The sequence below is a fragment of the Haliotis asinina genome, chromosome 2 (assembly GCF_037392515.1).
Source record: "Haliotis asinina isolate JCU_RB_2024 chromosome 2, JCU_Hal_asi_v2, whole genome shotgun sequence".
NCBI classification, from domain to species: Eukaryota; Metazoa; Mollusca; class Gastropoda; order Lepetellida; family Haliotidae; genus Haliotis; species Haliotis asinina.
Genome location: NC_090281.1, coordinates 93091381 through 93114561, shown reverse-complemented (window position 1 = coordinate 93114561; position 23181 = coordinate 93091381). Strand labels below are relative to the sequence as shown.

General features: G+C 37.8%; 1 protein-coding gene across 9 annotated transcripts in view; it reads right to left on the bottom strand.

Moving 5' to 3' along the window:
• The window catches only part of LOC137274609 (teneurin-m-like), a 303728-nt gene that overhangs the window by 137063 nt on the left and 143484 nt on the right, over window positions 1-23181 (bottom strand). For all 9 annotated transcript variants that reach the window (XM_067807895.1, XM_067807889.1, XM_067807897.1 and 6 more), the window contains one exon: window positions 18344-18382. The gene's annotated coding sequence lies outside the window, so the exon portion shown is untranslated. The remainder of the gene's footprint in view (window positions 1-18343; window positions 18383-23181) is intronic.

Here is a 23181-nt window from a genome sequence, read left to right as displayed (position 1 = left end):
CTATGCCAGAAACATTGCTTGATCTGTGTCCCTTTTGTCATGTGGCTGTTGGGCGTTGGCGAGCCTTCCTGACATGCACAAATCAATCTGTGTTGCCTATACTTGTACAACTATCTTAGAGCAATGAATTACATCATAAATCTCATTCACTATAACTGCCTTATTAATCCCTGCTGTTGTCCTCCCCACCACAGTCATACTCTGCTCAGACACACCATCATGTAGGAGCAGTTCCACAACCATCACACTTAGAATGTAAGCTTCTTTATCAGAAAGGAATGGATGCTCTGAAAGCATTCTTTGAGTGTTTGCAAACCAGGGTCATGATGCAATGTTTCCAGCACATGTGTCTGTGAGTTTGGAATTTGTATGATTTTTTACCTCTGCATACTTGATCATCAAGTCGTGAATGGTGATTCCTCAAGCCAACAACCATTAGACTTGCCACCAGGAAAACAGTTTCAAAAACATTTAAAACCAGGGCTCAACTTCTGACTCTGCTGATTAGTGGTCCTTCAGTGTCAGCAAAATAACGAACAATCACTTGATAAGTACGTTTCAAACCCATCACCAGCATATCCATGGTAGGAGTGTGTCCATAAGACAACCCATTCTCACAATTTATACAGAAATAGAGGAAATTGTGGTGCTTTATTCAAGTGATCTCTTTTCAAGACTACAGCTGGACCCAAAATTTAGTTCCCCAGAAGACCAAAGAACCCGACAAAAATGCACAATTTTGAAAGACTGTGCTATTCATGTGGTGCTTTTCAACAGTGTAGATTTTCAGCTTACAATAACTATGAGTTTCCAACACATTCAAACATATATACAACCTAATGTAGAAAGAAAACATCTTGTCTCAGACATATTCATTTTTGCAGTCCTACAATTTGACTGATGCAGTTGATGAAAATGACCAGTGTTATTGTCCAGAAGGAACATCTCATGAATGATAGCCATCACCATGAAGGCAACAAATATTTAATAAATATCCCCATAAACACTAAACCTATGAAATCCCCTTCAGCTAAGGTAACAAGCCATTACGTTACAACAGTTCAGCACAAGAGGACCCTAAGGGTCCCACAACACTGACACAATTAAGCCTTTAATACAAAGATGGATTGGCTAGAATATTACGGCTTAACAGTCCATTAAAAGTAAAAGGACACCATTGAACAATTCACTAAGCAAAATAAACAACTGAGTCCCTTGACAAAAGTTCCACTAGCCAATCACTAAGCTGTAGATGGCAAATGCTTGGTGTCTTTTGAGAGTATGAGTAAATAACTCTATGGACATTATTAATTCATTACTGTATTTATCCTCAGTCAGCAATGGCAAGATTCTGATATTATCCACACAGTCAGTCTTTCAGCCTGATGAGTTACATTCAAAGCCTGTCAAATTTATAAATTCAAGCCCTTGTATGTGTGTGCGTTGCATCAGATCCATGGCGACAACCTTTCCACAAGAGATATCAATTAATACATTAGTATGTAATCTGAGAGCTGATAATATGCCATGGTCCATGTATTATTTAAACATTCACTACATTAATATCCCTGGACTAATACACAGAGGACCTGAGAACCCCCCTCATGACACATGGGCTCTATTTCCAATAACAGATTTCCATGTCAGGTCAGTGCATTTTTGGACAACCGGCACTGTCCAGATCCTCTGCATAATCTTGTTTCTTCAATTAAACTTCCGAGGGAGATGTGACCAATGATTCTGGTTGTTTGTGTTGTGAATTTGCCACAGGTTTGTAGTTCCTTGAAGCATAAGCGGCAGATGTTTCATTATCTTTGCTCTTCCCTGTTTGTGTTACGCATAACTAAAACAACTCTGATCCCACTGTCCATTAATGCTGTTACAACAATCTTGCTAAAAGCATAAAGTCATCTGGAGGCACGAGAAGGTTTGTATTGCTCTCTTACCAAGAAAACTCTCCTGTGTGATGCTATATTTCCAAAGGTGTAAGTTGAGGATATTCAACTGGGAATACCACAGGGCAGCAAAATGAAATAATCAGAAATACCAAATGGTTGGCATCATCATAATGACTGCCATGGGCTTCTTTTGTTTACTTTCACACCAAAATGTGATCCCAGTGTCACCAAAACTCTCAACTGACTGACAGGTAATTGTGGGCAGTTATCAGGCCTTTTGCCACCACTGTTACTCCAAGTCAGCGTGGGTGGAGAGCTGGGGCTATCCCTAAGGTTTACCAAGACTTACGGTACTTGACAACAGCTGACAAACTATTCCTCACAATATACATAATTTGATTCATAGTAACTGAGTGTCACATTATGAAAAGTTAAAACCCTTAAAAAGCAGGAAACGTCCTCAGTCTTCATTAGTCTTCACCATGATCAGACTAAGGACTCCACATTAGCTGGTGGCTCTCCTTCATGCCTTACCTCACATACAAATGTCGCTTTCTGACTGACTAAGCGCTTTTCTGCTACTTTCAATGTATCCTATATGTGAATAACATATCTATGCACACTGCTTGAAATCCTGGACTCATCTGCTACTTTCAATGTATCCTATATGTGAATAACATATCTATGCACACTGCTTGAAATCCTGGACTCATCTGCTACTTTCAATGTATCCTATATGTGAATAACATATCTATGCACACTGCTTGAAATCCTGGACTCATCTGCTACTTTCAATGTATCCTATATGTGAATAACATATCTATGCACACTGCTTGAAATCCTGGACTCATCTGCTACTTTCAATGTATCCTATATGTGAATAACATATCTATGCACACTGCTTGAAATCCTGGACTCATCTGCTACTTTCAATGTATCCTATATGTGAATAACATATCTATGCACACTGCTTGAAATCCTGGACTCATCTGCTACTTTCAATGTATCCTATATGTGAATAACATATCTATGCACACTGCTTGAAATCCTGGACTCATCTGCTACTTTCAATGTATCCTATATGTGAATAACATATCTATGCACACTGCTTGAAATCCTGGACTCATCTGCTACTTTCAATGTATCCTATATGTGAATAACATATCTATGCACACTGCTTGAAATCCTGGACTCATCTGCTACTTTCAATGTATCCTATATGTGAATAACATATCTATGCACACTGCTTGAAATCCTGGACTCATCTGCTACTTTCAATGTATCCTATATGTGAATAACATATCTATGCACACTGCTTGAAATCCTGGACTCATCTGCTACTTTCAATGTATCCTATATGTGAATAACATATCTATGCACACTGCTTGAAATCCTGGACCCATCTGCTACTTTCAATGTATCCTATATGTGAATAACATATCTATGCACACTGCTTGAAATCCTGGACTCATCTGCTACTTTCAATGTATCCTATATGTGAATAACATATCTATGCACACTGCTTGAAATCCTGGACCCATCTGCTACTTTCAATGTATCCTATATGTGAATAACATATCTATGCACACTGCTTGAAATCCTGGACCCATCTGCTACTTTCAATGTATCCTATATGTGAATAACATATCTATGCACACTGCTTGAAATCCTGGACTCATCTGCTACTTTCAATGTATCCTATATGTGAATAACATATCTATGCACACTGCTTGAAATCCTGGACTCATCTGCTACTTTCAATGTATCCTATATGTGAATAACATATCTATGCACACTGCTTGAAATCCTGGACTCATCTGCTACTTTCAATGTATCCTATATGTGAATAACATATCTATGCACACTGCTTGAAATCCTGGACCCATCTGCTACTTTCAATGTATCCTATATGTGAATAACATATCTATGCACACTGCTTGAAATCCTGGACTCATCTGCTACTTTCAATGTATCCTATATGTGAATAACATATCTATGCACACTGCTTGAAATCCTGGACTCATCTGCTACTTTCAATGTATCCTATATGTGAATAACATATCTATGCACACTGCTTGAAATCCTGGACCCATCTGCTACTTTCAATGTATCCTATATGTGAATAACATATCTATGCACACTGCTTGAAATCCTGGACTCATCTGCTACTTTCAATGTATCCTATATGTGAATAACATATCTATGCACACTGCTTGAAATCCTGGACTCATCTGCTACTTTCAATGTATCCTATATGTGAATAACATATCTATGCACACTGCTTGAAATCCTGGACTCATCTGCTACTTTCAATGTATCCTATATGTGAATAACATATCTATGCACACTGCTTGAAATCCTGGACTCATCTGCTACTTTCAATGTATCCTATATGTGAATAACATATCTATGCACACTGCTTGAAATCCTGGACCCATCTGCTACTTTCAATGTATCCTATATGTGAATAACATATCTATGCACACTGCTTGAAATCCTGGACCCATCTGCTACTTTCAATGTATCCTATATGTGAATAACATATCTATGCACACTGCTTGAAATCCTGGACTCATCTGCTACTTTCAATGTATCCTATATGTGAATAACATATCTATGCACACTGCTTGAAATCCTGGACTCATCTGCTACTTTCAATGTATCCTATATGTGAATAACATATCTATGCACACTGCTTGAAATCCTGGACTCATCTGCTACTTTCAATGTATCCTATATGTGAATAACATATCTATGCACACTGCTTGAAATCCTGGACTCATCTGCTACTTTCAATGTATCCTATATGTGAATAACATATCTATGCACACTGCTTGAAATCCTGGACTCATCTGCTACTTTCAATGTATCCTATATGTGAATAACATATCTATGCACACTGCTTGAAATCCTGGACTCATCTGCTACTTTCAATGTATCCTATATGTGAATAACATATCTATGCACACTGCTTGAAATCCTGGACTCATCTGCTACTTTCAATGTATCCTATATGTGAATAACATATCTATGCACACTGCTTGAAATCCTGGACTCATCTGCTACTTTCAATGTATCCTATATGTGAATAACATATCTATGCACACTGCTTGAAATCCTGGACTCATCTGCTACTTTCAATGTATCCTATATGTGAATAACATATCTATGCACACTGCTTGAAATCCTGGACTCATCTGCTACTTTCAATGTATCCTATATGTGAATAACATATCTATGCACACTGCTTGAAATCCTGGACTCATCTGCTACTTTCAATGTATCCTATATGTGAATAACATATCTATGCACACTGCTTGAAATCCTGGACTCATCTGCTACTTTCAATGTATCCTATATGTGAATAACATATCTATGCACACTGCTTGAAATCCTGGACTCATCTGCTACTTTCAATGTATCCTATATGTGAATAACATATCTATGCACACTGCTTGAAATCCTGGACTCATCTGCTACTTTCAATGTATCCTATATGTGAATAACATATCTATGCACACTGCTTGAAATCCTGGACTCATCTGCTACTTTCAATGTATCCTATATGTGAATAACATATCTATGCACACTGCCTGAAATCCTGGACTCATCTGCTACTTTCAATGTATCCTATATGTGAATAACATATCTATGCACACTGCTTGAAATCCTGGACTCATCTGCTACTTTCAATGTATCCTATATGTGAATAACATATCTATGCACACTGCTTGAAATCCTGGACTCATCTGCTACTTTCAATGTATCCTATATGTGAATAACATATCTATGCACACTGCTTGAAATCCTGGACTCATCTGCTACTTTCAATGTATCCTATATGTGAATAACATATCTATGCACACTGCCTGAAATCCTGGACTCATCTGCTACTTTCAATGTATCCTATATGTGAATAACATATCTATGCACACTGCCTGAAATCCTGGACTCATCTGCTACTTTCAATGTATCCTATATGTGAATAACATATCTATGCACACTGCCTGAAATCCTGGACTCATCTGCTACTTTCAATGTATCCTATATGTGAATAACATATCTATGCACACTGCTTGAAATCCTGGACCCATCTGCTACTTCATGGTAATAATTCTTTATCTCAGATGGCACTGAATCACGTATGATGTATGGAAGTTATCGATGTTTTGTGAATGCAAATCTATGGAAGGGAGAGAACTCTAAATTTGTACCTCTTGTCGTCTGCAAAATCTAGCGATGGTTACAAAAACCTGTGCTTCAAATAATTCAAAATTAACACTGAGGTGTTTGATATAATAAACACATTGTTCACTGGTTCCTTGGGGCCCATGGGTTGCAGTTTGTTAAGTTGCCTGGGCGAGGCGAACATAAACAAACATCAAGGGTAAATCAGCCCATGTTTCCTTCATGACCAATGCACAACTCATAATGCCCTTCTGAATGCTATTCCTGAAGCCCAACACTGATTCACACCTTAGTCCCTTACCAAGTTGAAAAATCCAAGCAAAATGGTTGTGAACAAAAGGATCGTGGAAAATCCATACATGAAACCCTGTTTGCAGGGTCTTGGCACATGAAAGGGACATTACTCTGTACATTGAGTTGTGGTGATTTCAACTACAGTGCCACCCAAGCTTGCCAGTTGAAATGCATGATTAGCGTAAACATTGAGATTGGTCCACACAAGGTCAACCCACAAGACATGGTGAACCCGCTCCACAAGGACATCCTCCATGACGTGGTTAAACAGTACAAGAAGGTCAACCTGCATGACGAGACCAACATAAAACATAGCAGTCCTGCACATCTGCGCAGTATGCAGATAGCTGCGTGTTGCTATGGTGATGCACATGAAATAACCTGTGCATCCTTGCATGACAGAGACTTGCGCATGTCATCAAATTTCACCACAGCTGTCACAATGTGATTCTCCTTGCACTTGCATTTCTAATTCACAAATGACAGTTCCCCAGTTAGAGGGCAGACATATTAATCCCATCTGTAGACTGCACTGAAGATCAAGGCGAGCGAGTGAGTGAGTGAGTGAGTGAGAAATGAAGGGCATAAAGCCACATTAAACATCATATTATTTATAGTTCATGTCAGATGAAAGGTCAAGGACCCTGATGCAGTTTCACCAAAAGACCAAGGATTATACAACAATACGGTTCTTTATCTGTGACTAGCACATACTACTACAGCTAAGGGACATAGGTCTGTGGCACAATCCTAGAACCAAACCATAAATGACATAACAAAATACTGTAAATGGTTCTGTGTCACGTATGAGTTTGACCAAAACTTTACACAATCAACTGAAGAAAAAGACTAATAAATACAGAAATAAAAATATTAATATCACTCCGACACATGATCACAAATAGGAACAAAACTAAGCTCTGTTAATGAGCTATCTTTGAGATGAAGCTTCCACGGGCCAGGCGGCAGTGGAAAAAGGAAATTAAATCAAAGTGAGATGGCCAGAAATGACGTAGCATCACACTTACGTTGGATTATCTCATTTTGAATTAATGTCACCTAAGAGAGACAGAATCCATAGAAATTCACTCTAGCAAATCTGTGAAGGAGATCCAGCTTGGGAAAAAACAATGAATTTACTGAGGCAGAATGCAATTGATTGATTGATACTAAATGAAATATCAACATATAAAACCTGAATGTAGTTAGACGTCCGGATATAGCATCACCAATGTTAGTACTAGGTTTACTTTTAACATCAATAAAGTATTGGGTCATCGAGAAATGTTGGAAAATACAATAAAAGTCCATTTGTCGCAGGGAATGCTGTAATAAATCCTACAAGTTGTAGATAGGCAAATTGATCAGGAAATGACAGATGAGAAGCAAAATCAATGATGTTTTTCTGCTTTGCTGGACCAATTCTATATATCATATCATAGACTCATTGATAAGCACCTTGCCACTGCTGATACAATCAAACCCATGATCATCAGATCAAAGACCAAAGGCCTTCGTGCCTAGTTATCGGTATACAATATTAACAGCAACTATGTGTATCTAATGTATCTAACTGATCATCCACTGCAACTCCAAGGTTTTAAGGCAAATCAATTAGAGTCTATTTCGTCATTAAAATATCCTGGGTTCTCTGTCAGTTATGTAGCTATGCTCCTCTCTATTAAAACGGTCTACATTTCCATAGTAACCTTCCTCGCCACAGACTTTAGGATATCAAACATGAGATCAATTCACTTCACACTTTCAGAAGTTGTCTAGCCAGAAGATTTCATAAAGAATATGTGTACAATATTTCATAAAGCCCTAACCCCTTAATATATTTGATGTTTCATTCCCACAAAGCAATATTCTAGAGCCAGAGGTAACAGTCTGTGGACTGGTAGATTTCTTAATTCTAACCAGCTGACTGTGTTTTCCCCATGCTTGTGTACTAACTTCTTGAAGTGAGGAAAGTTATGGTAGCAATGTTCATGTATATATATTTCTATATTTTCTGAACCGTAGGTCTGAGGCACAAAGTACAAGTGAGACAGAGTGAGTGAGTTGGGTTTCTGTTGCTTTTAGCAATATCACAGCAGGGGACACCAGAAATCAGCTTCACAGATTGTACCCAAGTAGGGAATCAGACCAGGGTCTTCAGTGTGTTTTAACCGCTTGGCTATCCCACTGCCCCAGATTAAGTGAAAAGTGTAATAAGTGGTAAGCAAGTCCATTTTTGTTGTCCACATTTTTCCACTCGCAGCGCAAGGTGGAATACTGGGCAATGGCTTAACGCTATGCTTTTTTTTTTGCACAGTATTCCTACTCATTAGCTCTGTATCACACATGGTATACATCAGAAAGTATTTTTAAAACCACTTTTCTATGAAAATACAGTGAATGTTACATGTGGGTTGAGAAACAACAGTTCATGTCTCATGTGTGGAGAAACTATGGTTCATGTCTCAACTGTGTGGAAAGTAAGTGGTTAACATCTCAGATGTGTGGAGAGACCATGGAGAGATGTCTCTCACATGTTGAGCCAGTAAATGTACAGAAACAAACTCCTACAGAAACAGTTGGCAAAAAAAAGAAAAATATTTAGTGAAATGTTTCCAAAGCTGGTGACTGGCAAACAACATACTTTGAAGTCTCATACATTAGAAGAAACTTCAAGCACATTTCCAATCAGAATGTCCCAGACAGATCTATTTCTAAATGCAGAATCATCTAAAATGTCATACATGTTTAATAGTTCACGCTGACTTCATTTCAAGACCAGTGTGCTGTAAGTTGTAGCCAACGATGACGTCATCAGACAAGATATTTGGTATGACATTTGGAAGCTTCCCCCACATGGTCTGTAAAAATATAACACTGCAAAATAATCACTGCAGATATTACTACACAGCCCAGGGCCATATTATAGGACTTGCTTGATTTCATGTTGGATGCAGCTAAAAAAACCCAAAACCAAAAATAAGTAAAGCTTTTTCCCTGCAATCATCAAAGTTTTACTGACATATCCACAAAAGCAGTAAAATCCTATTTGCACGAATAATAAGTGGCAAAGTATCTACCGGCAACATACATTCCCTTCAGAAGGAAGACTCAGTTTTTGCTGGCTGGTATGTACATGTCTATAAATGGTAAATCATGCCAAATGGTTTAGATGCATGCCAAAATGAAGACTATTACCCAACCCAGATAACAGAGGGTAATGTGGGTATACTTATCCTTATCAGTTTTTATTCATTTTTTCCAAACTGCATTCTAGCTATCATTGCTACGGTCAGTCACTGAGACTGCTGGATTGTGGATAAAATTCATGCTCTCAGGCACTAAATAATTTAAACTGAAGTCTATTTATAAACAGCAAATCTACAAGGAAACATACTCTGATAGGTTGGAAACAGGAAACTTGTTCAAGACTTATGTTTTGAACTAAAAATACCCACTCACTTGACAAGGATTCAGAACTGGTCTCTTGCCAAATACTATTTTCCACACCAATGAACTTCTTTCCAACCTTCTTACAGTATTACTACAGAAAAGCAATTTTGTGAACTACATTCCATATTGGCTGATCAAGGTCAATCTCCTTGAAGGCATTATTGTGTTCACTTCTGTTCTCTTTGAAGTCACAAGAAATCTTATTTGTCAACATGTCTTGAGTTTTCCTTTTAAGTGAAGCTTTAAGAGAGTTGCTAAAACAGAAGAACAACGGTTAGATGTTAGGATAATAGCATTCTGCTAATGATGAAGGTTAGATTTTAGAGTAATGGTATTTAGCAAATGACTTCATCAAGATAAGCTTACTTCAGTTTTGAATATTTCAAGAATATGTCTTTTCAACCATCACAGTGTACATATTTTTTGTGTGTGCAGGTTTCCTTCAAATTGACAATAGAGTTAATAACTCGGGAAGCTGTTTACAGGCTTTGTAAATTTGGTTTGACACTTGTGTCACAGTCCTGTTGGAATGGTATTCAGCTGAGGGGCTTGGTCAAGCACCTGGTGTCTTACCCAACTCACTCATCCTGAGTTCTATCACTACACAGCAGCCTAATAGGGAACATCGTCAGTTCTATCACTACACAGCAGCCTAATATGGAACATTGTCAGTTCTATCACTACACAGCAGCCTAATAGGGAACATCGTCAGTTCTATCACTACACAGCAGCCTAATATGGAACATCGGCTCATGCTGTACAGGAACCATTGGTAGTATCAGTCACAGGTGTCTCTCATAAAAACATTTAGTTGGTTGGTTGTTTAACACTGTACTCATTAATATTCAAGCTATATGGCAGCGGTTTGTAAATAATATTATCTGGTCCAGACGATCTAGAGATGAACTGCATGAGGATCGATCTACACAATTAGAATACAATGATGTGTCAACCAAGTCAGTGAGTCTGAATACTGTAAACTGTCTTATTTCCGTGCCTTTCAATTTTCGCAAGTGATGGTCACTAAACCTTTCCGCGTCTTCTTATTTTCACGAGGTGCTAGCTGACATATATCAGAAATTATCTTAGCGTTAGCCAGGAAACAGCTCGGTCTTGTGATGAGAATGTGATCTTGTTACAGAGGGCGTCTCTGAATGTTTTTACATAACACGCAGGTGCATGACCATTGAGTTGTTATAAGATTAACAGATTTGCGTAGTGATCTAAAAACAAATGTAATTGATTTCAAAACTAATCCTTCTTAATTGTGTGTCAGAGGATCAGTAAGTGACACGTGATTGAACTATGTTAATCCAGGTTAGTCCAGCGGTGACACGTGATTGAGCAGGGACACATGTATTGTTTTTATGTTGTGGACTGATCTGAATAAAGTGACTGATATATCTATATTATCGCATGTTTCTATTCTCACATCATGAAGTCTGATGTGAAATACGTGAAAATTTGGCTGTTTACAGTACCCAATCCTGTTAGTTGCCTCTTTCAACAAGCACGGGTTGTTGACTAACCCATACTTCAACACTAGTTGACATGCATATTTCCTAATTAGGCATTGTGTATACACATAGCTTGATCGTGACAAGGAAAATCGGTGCTGAAGGTTCTTGCTAGTAAACAAGTCAACATCCTCATTTACTGGTTTACCTTGTAAGAACAAGTGTGGTGCATGAGAAATTGGCCAATGAGAAATGACCCCATTGTTACCTCGGAAGGACATGTCACTGACGTACACACAACAGACTTACCTGCTACACTCTGTACTTTGAAGTTCTCATCAAACATTCAACACAAACTGAAATCTATTTCCACAATGATTTCAATCAATCATCTTGCATGTCAATACACACACGCTAATTTCAAACCATTACCTCCACAACACATCATCATACTTCCTGTAAGTAAAAGTAGATATAGATGTTCAGTAGTGTAGCGAGTCAGTCATTAGGCTATATAATGACCAGTGTTTATTTAGGGCGGTCAGTTGCCACTGATTGACTGGCAATAACCAGCGCTATTGACAACACCTGGATAGATTACAGCTGAGCGTGCCAGACAGAAAAGACGGGGGCCTTCATTACAACCTCTCCATGTGGCTGAAGCCTGGAGCTGACCCTTACACACATTGAAACTATTCAAGTACATGATCACATATTTATAACCTAGCTTCCAGTTGTAGTGAGGCTGACGCAACAATAGCACGATATTTGATGTACGAGTGTGCTGCTTGTCATTTCGACATGCAAAATCATGCGTATTTCAAATCCAACAATGTGCAATTCAAACTGACAGAAAATTCAAAAACACATCACAGAGGCAATATCTTTCCTTTCATTCCATATTTTACTGAAACTGACACGACAGTCAAATTATTCACCTTCTTTCATTTGAAATAAGCTCTTTAAGTGTCCCTAATGGCTAAAGCTGTCTCACATGGAGCCACCATGACAGAGTAGTTAGCAGTGAAACATGGTAGGGAGGCAGCCACGCACAAAACCTCCACGTCCCTTCTGTAGTGTGAAATATTCTTTATATCAACTTCTAATTACTTTATATCAAATGTGACTGAATGTAAGTCCAAGAGCAGACATAATCTAATTGAAACAATTTAAAATATCTGCCACATTCAAACCAGCAGATTAATTGAATGAGATTTTCCCCACTTTCTACATCCACCAATTCCCTGATGTGTATAAATGTGACATTTTACAAATTAGAAATCTATGATGTATGCATCTTCCAGCTACACAGGAATCAAGACCCTTATTTAAGGGTGTGAAAATGTCATATACAGAAATGCTAAAAAGAAGTTTGCCATGCTCCTGGGTAAGTAAAGGATTTTGTCTAATGTGTTTGTGGAAGACACAAATATCACAAGTCATTAGAACTTGTCAAGTAATTCCCCTTAAGACATGGTGCAGCTCATGCGACATCACTGCCTTTGTTGTTTGAATTTGATAGCATGTCACCTACATGACGACTGTAAGTATTCTGGTCCACACCATCTAGTGACTGATGACATGAGCAACCTTAATTCTTCTATAATGTGGCCATACAACGCACATTCACCCATGGCACAGTTTGTTTGCCTCTTATGACTAGCAGAGGGGTCTGACTGAGCACCAATTAAACAGAGGTGACAACAGCTTTAGCATTGGGATAACTTTTTGCAGTACCTGAATTCTGGAATGAGATCAAATCGCAGATTATGTATCTTGATTTATCAGCTCTGTATGTGGTCATGCTGACCTTTGGAAGTGTGAACTGTCCACTAGGATAATCTGTGAAGACTTTTATGCCAGGATGAGGCAACACTTGCCCGATAAAGATGACTTTTTGTCCTACATTCAACTCACTTACTCAACCAAACAATGTTGCATATAAGTAAAAGTGCCAAATTTCTCACGAAATATTGTCATTACATCCGGTCATAAGAGCATGTAACAACTCATCAGATAATATCTATTTCTTCTTTCACACACTAACAAACATTTCTTCGAGATTATTTTACATATCATCCAATGAATCAGTTTGTCATAACAATCATACCCATAGGTTTATAATTTATTCATATATTCCTTCCACTTGTCACAGCCTATTATGTTTGTGTTTGATAAATTTATTTTCATTGTTTCTTTCACATTTAATTAATAATGCCTTTATTATTTTCCAGCATCTGACCGTGAAAACTTCCACCATATCTCGGGAAGCTGAACCAAATTGTCTACAAATCATCCAAACATGTCCGTCCAACACACCGTTCAACGCCTCATTAGGATCCGTCCGACCTCCTTGCTTTAACTGAGAGCTTCCATACATACCGCTAATGATTGACAGAAACCAAGATCAATACATCACAATAGCCATCAATACAATATTCCAATCAACAATTAATCTGTATGGAGTTGCCATTCATTATATCACTTTACCTAATGAGACCACTGATGGAAGTCAATAAGTACTTGCTTCAATTACCCTACCATTGTCTTCCATAGCCTACAGTGCACAAACACTCCTCCGCTGTTTACCCAAGCAATTAATCATTTTAATCCATTTCTCCCATAATTAATCATGCATTTTGAAGGAGAGGAAGATTACTATAATATTTGCTATATGTTTAAGTGAATGGACTTTCAGTGTAATCGGACTGCTTCATTAGAATCTATCAATGCTCCATGCAAACAAACAGATCGGAAGTTTTTAATATTTCTTTAATGGATGATTATGGGTTTTAAGCCTTTGGGCTAAAACTATGGAAAAAACAAAACAAACAAATCATCAAAGAATTCACCGAAATCTGAGTAAAACATCCATGACAAAACATCACATTCATTTTGCATTTTCAGAATATGTGCCATGCAGTTATTCTTGTCAGTTACATTTGATTCATTTTAATGCTTGATTTTTTTTCACTTTGCCAAAGTTTTTTAATTACCTGTATTCTGCGTACTTGTTTGTGTTCTGCGGTATAGTAATTAAACAGATAGATCTCATTTGGAAAATGTAACTGTGAGCAGCAGACAAGGTAACAGACATCTGTTGGAAAGTGGAGCCCCCAAGATCTTTCTACTGGTCTTCCACTCACAGCTTATATACTGGGAGCCATGAGCATACACTAGTGTGTGGACACAGCACCATACAAATGGGCACAGGTACATACTCAATTTCCATCACTGCAGGTGAAACAGGTGGCACTGAAATATTACTACAGTTGACATGGTTAAGGTTTTTGTGATTCTGGAAGGGTTTTGATGCCTTCATTTATCCATACTCACTTCTGTGAACTGAACTGCCCAAGATCCTCACAACAGCAGTTGATACATAAATACTGCTGTCAAATTAGACGTTGAATATAAATGAAGAAGAAATAATCAGGAATAATGATCTATATACTGCTCCTGTGCAGCAAAAAATCGGGAATAACTTCTCATATTCAGATCATCTCCAAATCTGAATGTCATATAACACAAACCAGAACCAACCAACTAGGGTCAAGGTCACTGAATTGTCCTTGTGTAGAGCCTTCTTCCGTTGAACAACAATGTTGTCATAACTTGCATTGTAGTTAACATGTCATTAAGGCCACTCAAGGCAGTAAGGTGTGTGTACTGGCGTGTCACCACCTGACAGGGCATGTCGGACTTTTGGTTATGCACAGCAAAGCGATGCTTGGATTTCCATTTCAAATGTACACATCAAGGGAAGATATGTTAAACCTATCTTGAGACTAGAGATCAGAGGAATTCTTTCAGGAACAAAAGATACAGAAACGGTTGACAAGAATCAAGTCAAGGACTTTTAATATGAAGCAAGAAGTGTTCTTTCAAGACCAACTCCCTTCTAGGACAGAGCATGAATCAACCTAATGTCAAACCTCTTACAGATGGGCCAGAGCTTTGATAAATGCACTAGGTCAATGGTGAACATGATGAAATCAATGCCAGCCATACAGGTATACTAGCTCATTTGATCCTGATCACAGGTTTCTCACACACCAGTCATACAGACCCTGAAGCAAATATATCCAAGAAAGCTGACACAAGTCTGGAAAATTTGGTATGTGAAGATTTCCACAGCTTCTCACATTAAGAAAATCTCAGGTCTCCATTTCATCATATTTTATGATTTTGACAATGAATCTTTTTTCTGTTACATATTTCATTGACTAGTTGTTAGTCTAACACCAGAAAATGCCAGACATCAAGCTATCTGATAAACTAACAAATAACAAAAATAATAATAATGCTAATTTTTGCATCTAGAATCCAACATGCTGCTGCTCTCTGGCATTACATTGTTACGGAATTGTACTTCCAAAGCTGCTACAAACTGTTAAGTGCTTCTATATAAGTCCATATATCCACTTCTCAGGTACCCATTTTAAACAACAGGGTGGAGTGAGTGCCATCTAGACAAAGCGCCCTGCCCATAGACACAACACAGTATGACACCTAGGTCACATATATTTGGTGTCTTCCCTAACCACTACACCACTAGTTTGTGCTCCGAATAACGACATCTAACATCATACAATACGATCTTAATACAAGCCACTGAAACAAATAAATGTCATATTGAATTTCATTTACACTTAGAGTTGTTACAATCCAGACATTAATAAAGGTGTAAAACTACACTGCATTGTCGCTCTATACACAATACAAGACGCTGTCATGCATAAAGTTACATCCTTCAGTGATACTTATACACTAAATACTTTCAAAAATTGTGTACACTGAACTACCAATTCTTTCATATTAATAGAGGTATGCGAAACAGGTGTTTAACGGCATGCTACCGGTATTTTATTTCACTGACAAAAAAACATTGTGAAAAGTTTATAAATATCAAGGAATTCGAAATACACAGCAAAGTTCTTGCTATTTATCTTTCTTGTAAGTTTTATGTGTAATGATTATACATGACCTTAAACGGAGCTAACCTGACGTATATCAGCCTGACCTTGAAAATAATAGGATGTTTACAGACATCAAAACAGAAACACACTATTTTGCTTGAAGATAAACATAACAACAACTACATTCATCAGATGGTTGAAAGACTAGAGGTTCAAATTTTACAGAACACAGAATGCAATTAAATACACATAAGGTTGGAGGAGGAGTTGCCCCCAAAACTAATTTCAACTTACCGATGTGAACCATGAATGAGACCAGATTTCTATGTTATTCATCCATTAAGATAGGCACCATAACTTGTAGCCATATGCAGCCTCTCTATCCAAAAGCAAGTTCTTCATCATTAATCAAGTCAATGATAAGAACTTCATACCTTGTTGATTGTTCAAAACTGAATGAATGAGCCAACACTGCTTTCTGCTGCATCAACAATTTCACCGCAATTTACACAAGTCGAACAAGCTATCAAGTAAATATTTAACATCAAGCAGCATTATCTTAGCTACACTGCCACATCAAAAGTGGGAGTTCCCAGAAAATGTTTTTATTGTAAGCAGCCTTAAACCTTCATGAATCAAACATCTTAAATACTTTAATTTTGGGGTAATTCATTAATGTAAGATATTCTGTATAAAACCATTACATAAGCTATTTATTGTTTTCTTTCTAACAAGCTTGCCACACTGAATGTTGTGGGTATTATATGTAAGATATAGTCATGCCAAAAGTTTATAACATCACACTCTATTAACCCTAAATTGAAAAATATTTCAGAGAGGAGATGGGCAATTCTCAAGAACAAGTAAACAATTAGCTTTAACCTTCAAGCGGATACAATGAAAAACATAAATCGAAGTATCAAACAATAACTCTAACCATTTAGATGCATCTTCTTTAGATCGCTGACAGTTAGATTGACGATTCTAATTGAAATACTCAGAAAGGTCTGTCCAAATAATGACGGCAAACATGCAATTAGTCACCTAACGAAAACTTTTGGGTCAATTCTGAAGAACATTTTCACAGCTGATAGTCAAGAGCAGTCTGCTTCCAAAAGAAAACAGTGCACTGAGAGAAAAAGAGCAAAAGAAGCCAGCAAGATGACGTTATTGTTTTCTCTGAATCTCATACCAACAGCAGATGTCTTGCGAAAACGTTTCAGAATCGATATACTCTGCAAAACCATCTGTGATGTGCGACTATGAAAACAGACGATACGATTCCACTACGCCATTTGAACTAATATCTATAGTCTTCTTTGATCTGCAGTTGACTCTGATTCCTTGCAGTGTTAGAGACCTACATGTGACACCAGGTCTCCAGGCCATGTAGTGATTGTGTTGTCTCAGACACCAAATATCCCCAATGCACTGTCCATTAGTGATCACATCAGGATAAGCATGCTCATCATTTAGCAGTGAAGCTCTCGATATTGTCCATATCATAGTCATGATTGGTGTAGATGACAAAATAATGTCCCAGGTTTCATTGTTTATCTGAATGCATGGTCATTGTCACTCTTATATCAAATATTTCTTGCATTATGGTCTGAGGAGAGACTATTGAAATGGTCCAATGTGGTCTCTATGTCACAGAAAAAGACTGTTCTATGGGCAATCTCCCATATGAATCAATGCTAGCCATCCCATAATGGTTCAAGATGGGGGACTGTTTCTGTAAATAACAATAACCATAAAAAAGCATGTATTATTACAATTTCCAGCTAGGAATGTCACTGGTATGGCACTACGCCTGGTCTCATACACTTTCTTGTGCTGCAAAAATGCTGATTATTTGTACAATTTGGCTCGAAGATCTCCAAAGACTCAGTGCTCACAATTCCTGTCAGTAATGGCTAAAAACAATGAGGTCTTCCATATAACACAAGAAACATTTTGTTGAGTTTTGTTTTTCAGTTTATGACAATCCCATGTCGATCATATGCATCTGGAGAACGTTTCACATGGTATAGATTTTATCAGAAGCCATGTCACATAACATCAGTGATAGGATCAGTAAACAGGATATCTGTACACCTATTTCATTATCTACAGAAACAAACTAAAAACTGACCTGGAACTCAACAATATCTTCATCCTTTATATCTGCAATCTGCAATGAAACAAAATCAACAATAATTACCAAGAATATCACATCACAATCAACATCACTCAATCTAACAAAATAAGTAAGTCATCAGACGATGCCAACTTAAAAAAAATGGCATCAGGTCATGTCCCATCCAAAGAACGTCACTTGTCTGACCAAAATATCACCCATAGCACAATTACCCCAATCAGCTAAGTTTGGAGGGACCATTGGTGCCAAAGCTTAATGAATTCACTCAATGTCTACACACTGCTACAGATCAAATGCCAGCGATTGGTTATCCCCAGCTAGTGTTTTATCATTCCCTTAGGGGGTGCTTTGAGAAGCAACACAATAGGTAGGTCGTGGAATGTCGAGCTCTGGCTTCCTGCATGGCAAAGAAACCTCCTGGGGTAAGAATCACACCTGCGCAAATATTCCATATTGATGTTCTTTCATCTTAGCCCAAATGACCTTTGACATCCATGCCTAAGCCTCATTCCCAGTCTGAATCTCCGTGGGCATGTCTGGGCAGCAGACGGATCCCCTTGGCTATTCTGGTGTCCTGTGTCTGTGATAATCTGAACCAGAAATCCCACACGCTTCTATCCACAGTTCCAGGTTACCGTTACATATTTTGTAATTAGATCAAAGGGGTTCAGCTGAGGCTGATAGACATATCAAGCAATGATGGGAAGGTGAAACCGACAACCTGTCAATTATTGTCAATTTCATACAGATTGAAAACCACACGACCCATTGCCCAAAGCACAGGATCCAAAGGAATCATTCACAGGGTCACATGACCTCAGCCTTGACCAATCGAAAAGCACATTCCAGCTGACATATGGTGATGTAAGATACAGCGCTCCCATGTTTCAACAGACGAAACAATTCTATCAGATAACGTATAACAACAGTTAGCTTGCCAACAATATCAGCAGTGATACTCTGAACCTATATTTGCTATATACATGCAGGCAAGGGGAGATGCTCCATGTCAAACACCAGTAGCTGACTTGAACATCATGTGATGGATTTCTTATCGACTATTCTAAACTGCACACCTCACCCATCACCTACACACTCAGTACAACTATATGTTACAGAGGATAAGCACTGGCTCCCAGCCAAAGCAAATCTGTACAATACACCTGCCATTCATTACCTTTTTGGCTGTATTCTGAAGGTGTGGTGCCATGTATTATCATGCATTATACCACCAAAGATGTTGTCATGTATTTTATGACCGAAGTTGTGTTGTCATGTGTTATACCAATGAAGAGGTGTTGACATGTCTTATACCAATGAAGGCATGTTGTCATGTCTGATACCTATGAAAGCATGTTGTCACGTCTTATACCAATGAAGGCATGTTGTCATGTCTTATACCTATGAAGGCATGTTGTCACATCTTATGCCAATGAAGGCATGTTGTCACATCTTATACCTATGAAGGCATGTTGTCATGTCTTATACCTATGAAGGCATGTTGTCACGTCTTATACCTATGAAGGTATGTTGTCACGTCTTATACCAATGAAGGCATGTTGTCACGTCTTATACCAAAGAAGGCATGTTGTCATGTCTTATACCAATGAAGGCATGTTGTCACGTCTTATACCTATGAAGGTGTGTTGTCATATATTCTACCACAAAAGATGACAGGAAGTAATGTCCCGAGATGCTGTTGAACTGGCCAATCTTCATTTTCTATATCCAGTGTAAATTCAGTCGTGGAATCTAAATATTCTTGATTCTCTGAACATTCACATTATTGCATCATGTAAATCCATGATGGCTGTTTCGTTCTAAGACACCATACCCTACTGTGAACATCTGTTATATTTCATTTCATAACTAACAGAATAAGCTATCAGCAAGCATACCACATTGACAGGATAGGGAGGGACTTAGAAAATTCTGCCACAACAAGTATTGATTCTGATTACTAAGATGACTTTAAACAAACATCTGATTCCAAAAGAAACCCCACATTTACTAATCTTTTCACAAAAACATGTATATGAACACATGAATCTGTCAGTAACACACATATCAATGCACAGACATAACAACCACCAATTACCACTTTACACAATTTCCTCATGAGTACTCTGAACAAACACATTGTCACAGCAGTCTATCAAATACGATCAAAGCTATGTCATAACACCACTAATAACATATAAAGTACTCAATTCCAAATAAAACTGACAGGTTTTTAATCTGTGGTCAGATTACCTGAGAGTGGACATAGTATGTCTACAGCTTGGTCAGATGAAATAGTATGTCTACAGCTTGTCCAGATGAAATAGTATAGCTTGTTCAGATGAAATAGTATGTCTACAGCTTGTTCAGATGAAATAGTATGTCTACAGCTTGTTCAGATGAAATAGTATGTCTACAGCTTGTTCAGATGAAATAGTATGTCTACAGCTTGTTCAGATGAAAAACCTGTAACATTAACAGCCCAATGTGGGAGAGCAAGATGCCCATTATCACAAACACTTCAGTTAAATCACCAGAAACTGTACCTGGATGTACACACTCTCACTCACTTAACTTTAAAAAAACTACTCTCAATAAATAAAATAATACACAAAATACATCCCAGAAAATCATCTTTTAAAATATTAAACTTTACATAAGAAAAATATATGTCATGAATGATGTGTAAGAAATTTGCACAGTTCAACAGTTCAGTTGGGCTTTCCGCCAGATCAGCATTATTTCAGCCATGTTGTCACCACTAAATTTCATGCAAGAAAGGTAACTAAACTGTGTAGAGAGATCATAGTTCCAATAAAGTAAACTTAATGTTCATTACAAGTTTGTAATATGATTATATAATGCCTTTTCCTGACTGCCCTGAACATGATGTCCACCCCATGTTCCAAAACTACTTTTATCCAATCATAATAAACACCAACATAAAATGATAAAAACCAACATCATAATCACAAACATTACCTCTGTAATCATCAGATTTCAAACTTCATACCATATACCAGCAATAAGCAGCAACCAAACTCTCCAGTCCCAACACATGCCTATTGTTTGCACATGACACATGACACTAACACCATCAAACAGACATCATGATCCAAACAGCAAATTAATTTCAATAATTAGGGTCCCCATATAACACCAGGATAGACAAGCCTTGACGATTACCATGTGACCAGAACCCACTTGTGACATTTACGCTACAATGCAGAGACAAAAGACGATTCTCTTCCAATGTCGCTGTAAATCCCGCACACAGCGGTAGATGCTACTGCATGAACATTGCTGTCCCGTCTGTTGGTTGAGGAGCAGACGACATCTGGGAAGCACAATATGCCATACTTCTGGGGCGGGGATGACACCCTGACATGGTGGAGGGTTTGTGGGTAATAATTAGTTGGAATTCAAATGAGGGAATGATCATCAGAAGAAGGTTGCAGATCAGTCTGCTTATCCTAACTTCATGTTGTTGAACAAGGAAACAGTTAATCACTATCTCATGATAAAATGTAAAGCTACAATTCATGCTCAACGTGTCACCAAACCTTGCTGTTTAATACAAATATTGAACTGAAAGTTATGTCCTGATACAAAAAGATAAACATTCTCATAAAGGTGACATTAAAATTAATTGTAAAATACTGCTCCACACAGGCTTCATGTCTCATTTCATGATAAAGCATATCCTGCAATTAACACCACTTTGCATAGAAACAATAATCCAGAGAAGTTTATTTATGAGAGCATAATTGAATTCATGGATTTTTAATTCATACGTCAGTAGGAATGGAAGGATTTGGTCAAAATGTGTTTAAAAGTTTTGCAAATAGCTATTTTTCAAGATTTATTGAATAATTAAAATCAGAACACAAACAATCACTAAAATAATGCAAGAATACAAAGAATGTCTTCGCTTAATACAACCAAGTGGAATTTCCATATATTCCTCATAAATTTATACAATTGTCATAATTTTTGTTCACCATTGGCTTCATATTGTTCTGATTAGGTAGAATGTGTTCTGGATCAACAAAGATATGCAAGGATCTGCACCTGTAACACATTTAGACAGCATAACATAAGTCATGCCAATTAACACTGGATATCTAATCTATGAAATTTGTATGTGTACACTGCATGTCATTGTTGCCCATCAGTCATCCCACAAACTACCCAGATCAGGTCCATATGGGACGCTCAACTCACCAGTTGACAGATGTACACTTACCAAGATGGATTTAAAGTGGACAGGTCAAGCACAAGATTCACTGCTAGAAGTCCATTTGTCTCTAACTGGCCATTCTGGTATGTGGGAAGTGTCACTTCCACAATAAACAACTGAAAGACCTACACTTGGCCTGACAGGAAGTTATGTCCTGAGAATGTTATCTTCAATCTGAGGCTGCTTCCCAAGATTCTAACAAGATGGACTGGTCTGTCTTCTGATGTCAAGATACCAGATATTTACCATGGGTTGCTCCAGGAATCTGGAGACTGGACCATGGTGTGGCCATACTTAGGGTAATGACCAGTCCAGATGGGTGCTCACCATCAGTGTAACCAGCCGTGATGGACAGATTCACTTGACCCACAGGCAAACTTAAGCACAAATGGGGTTGCACAGCATAGAGAATATGATAATTTTAAAACACTTTATAATTCAAAATCGGCCCTAAATACCACGACTCCAGAATATTGTACTAAGCGTAACAACAGTCCCTTAAATACGACAATCAGGTTAAGACTTGCATAAATGAACTTAAATGCAACAAGAGCACAGACCTTGACTATATTAGTAATGAATTCCTGAAATC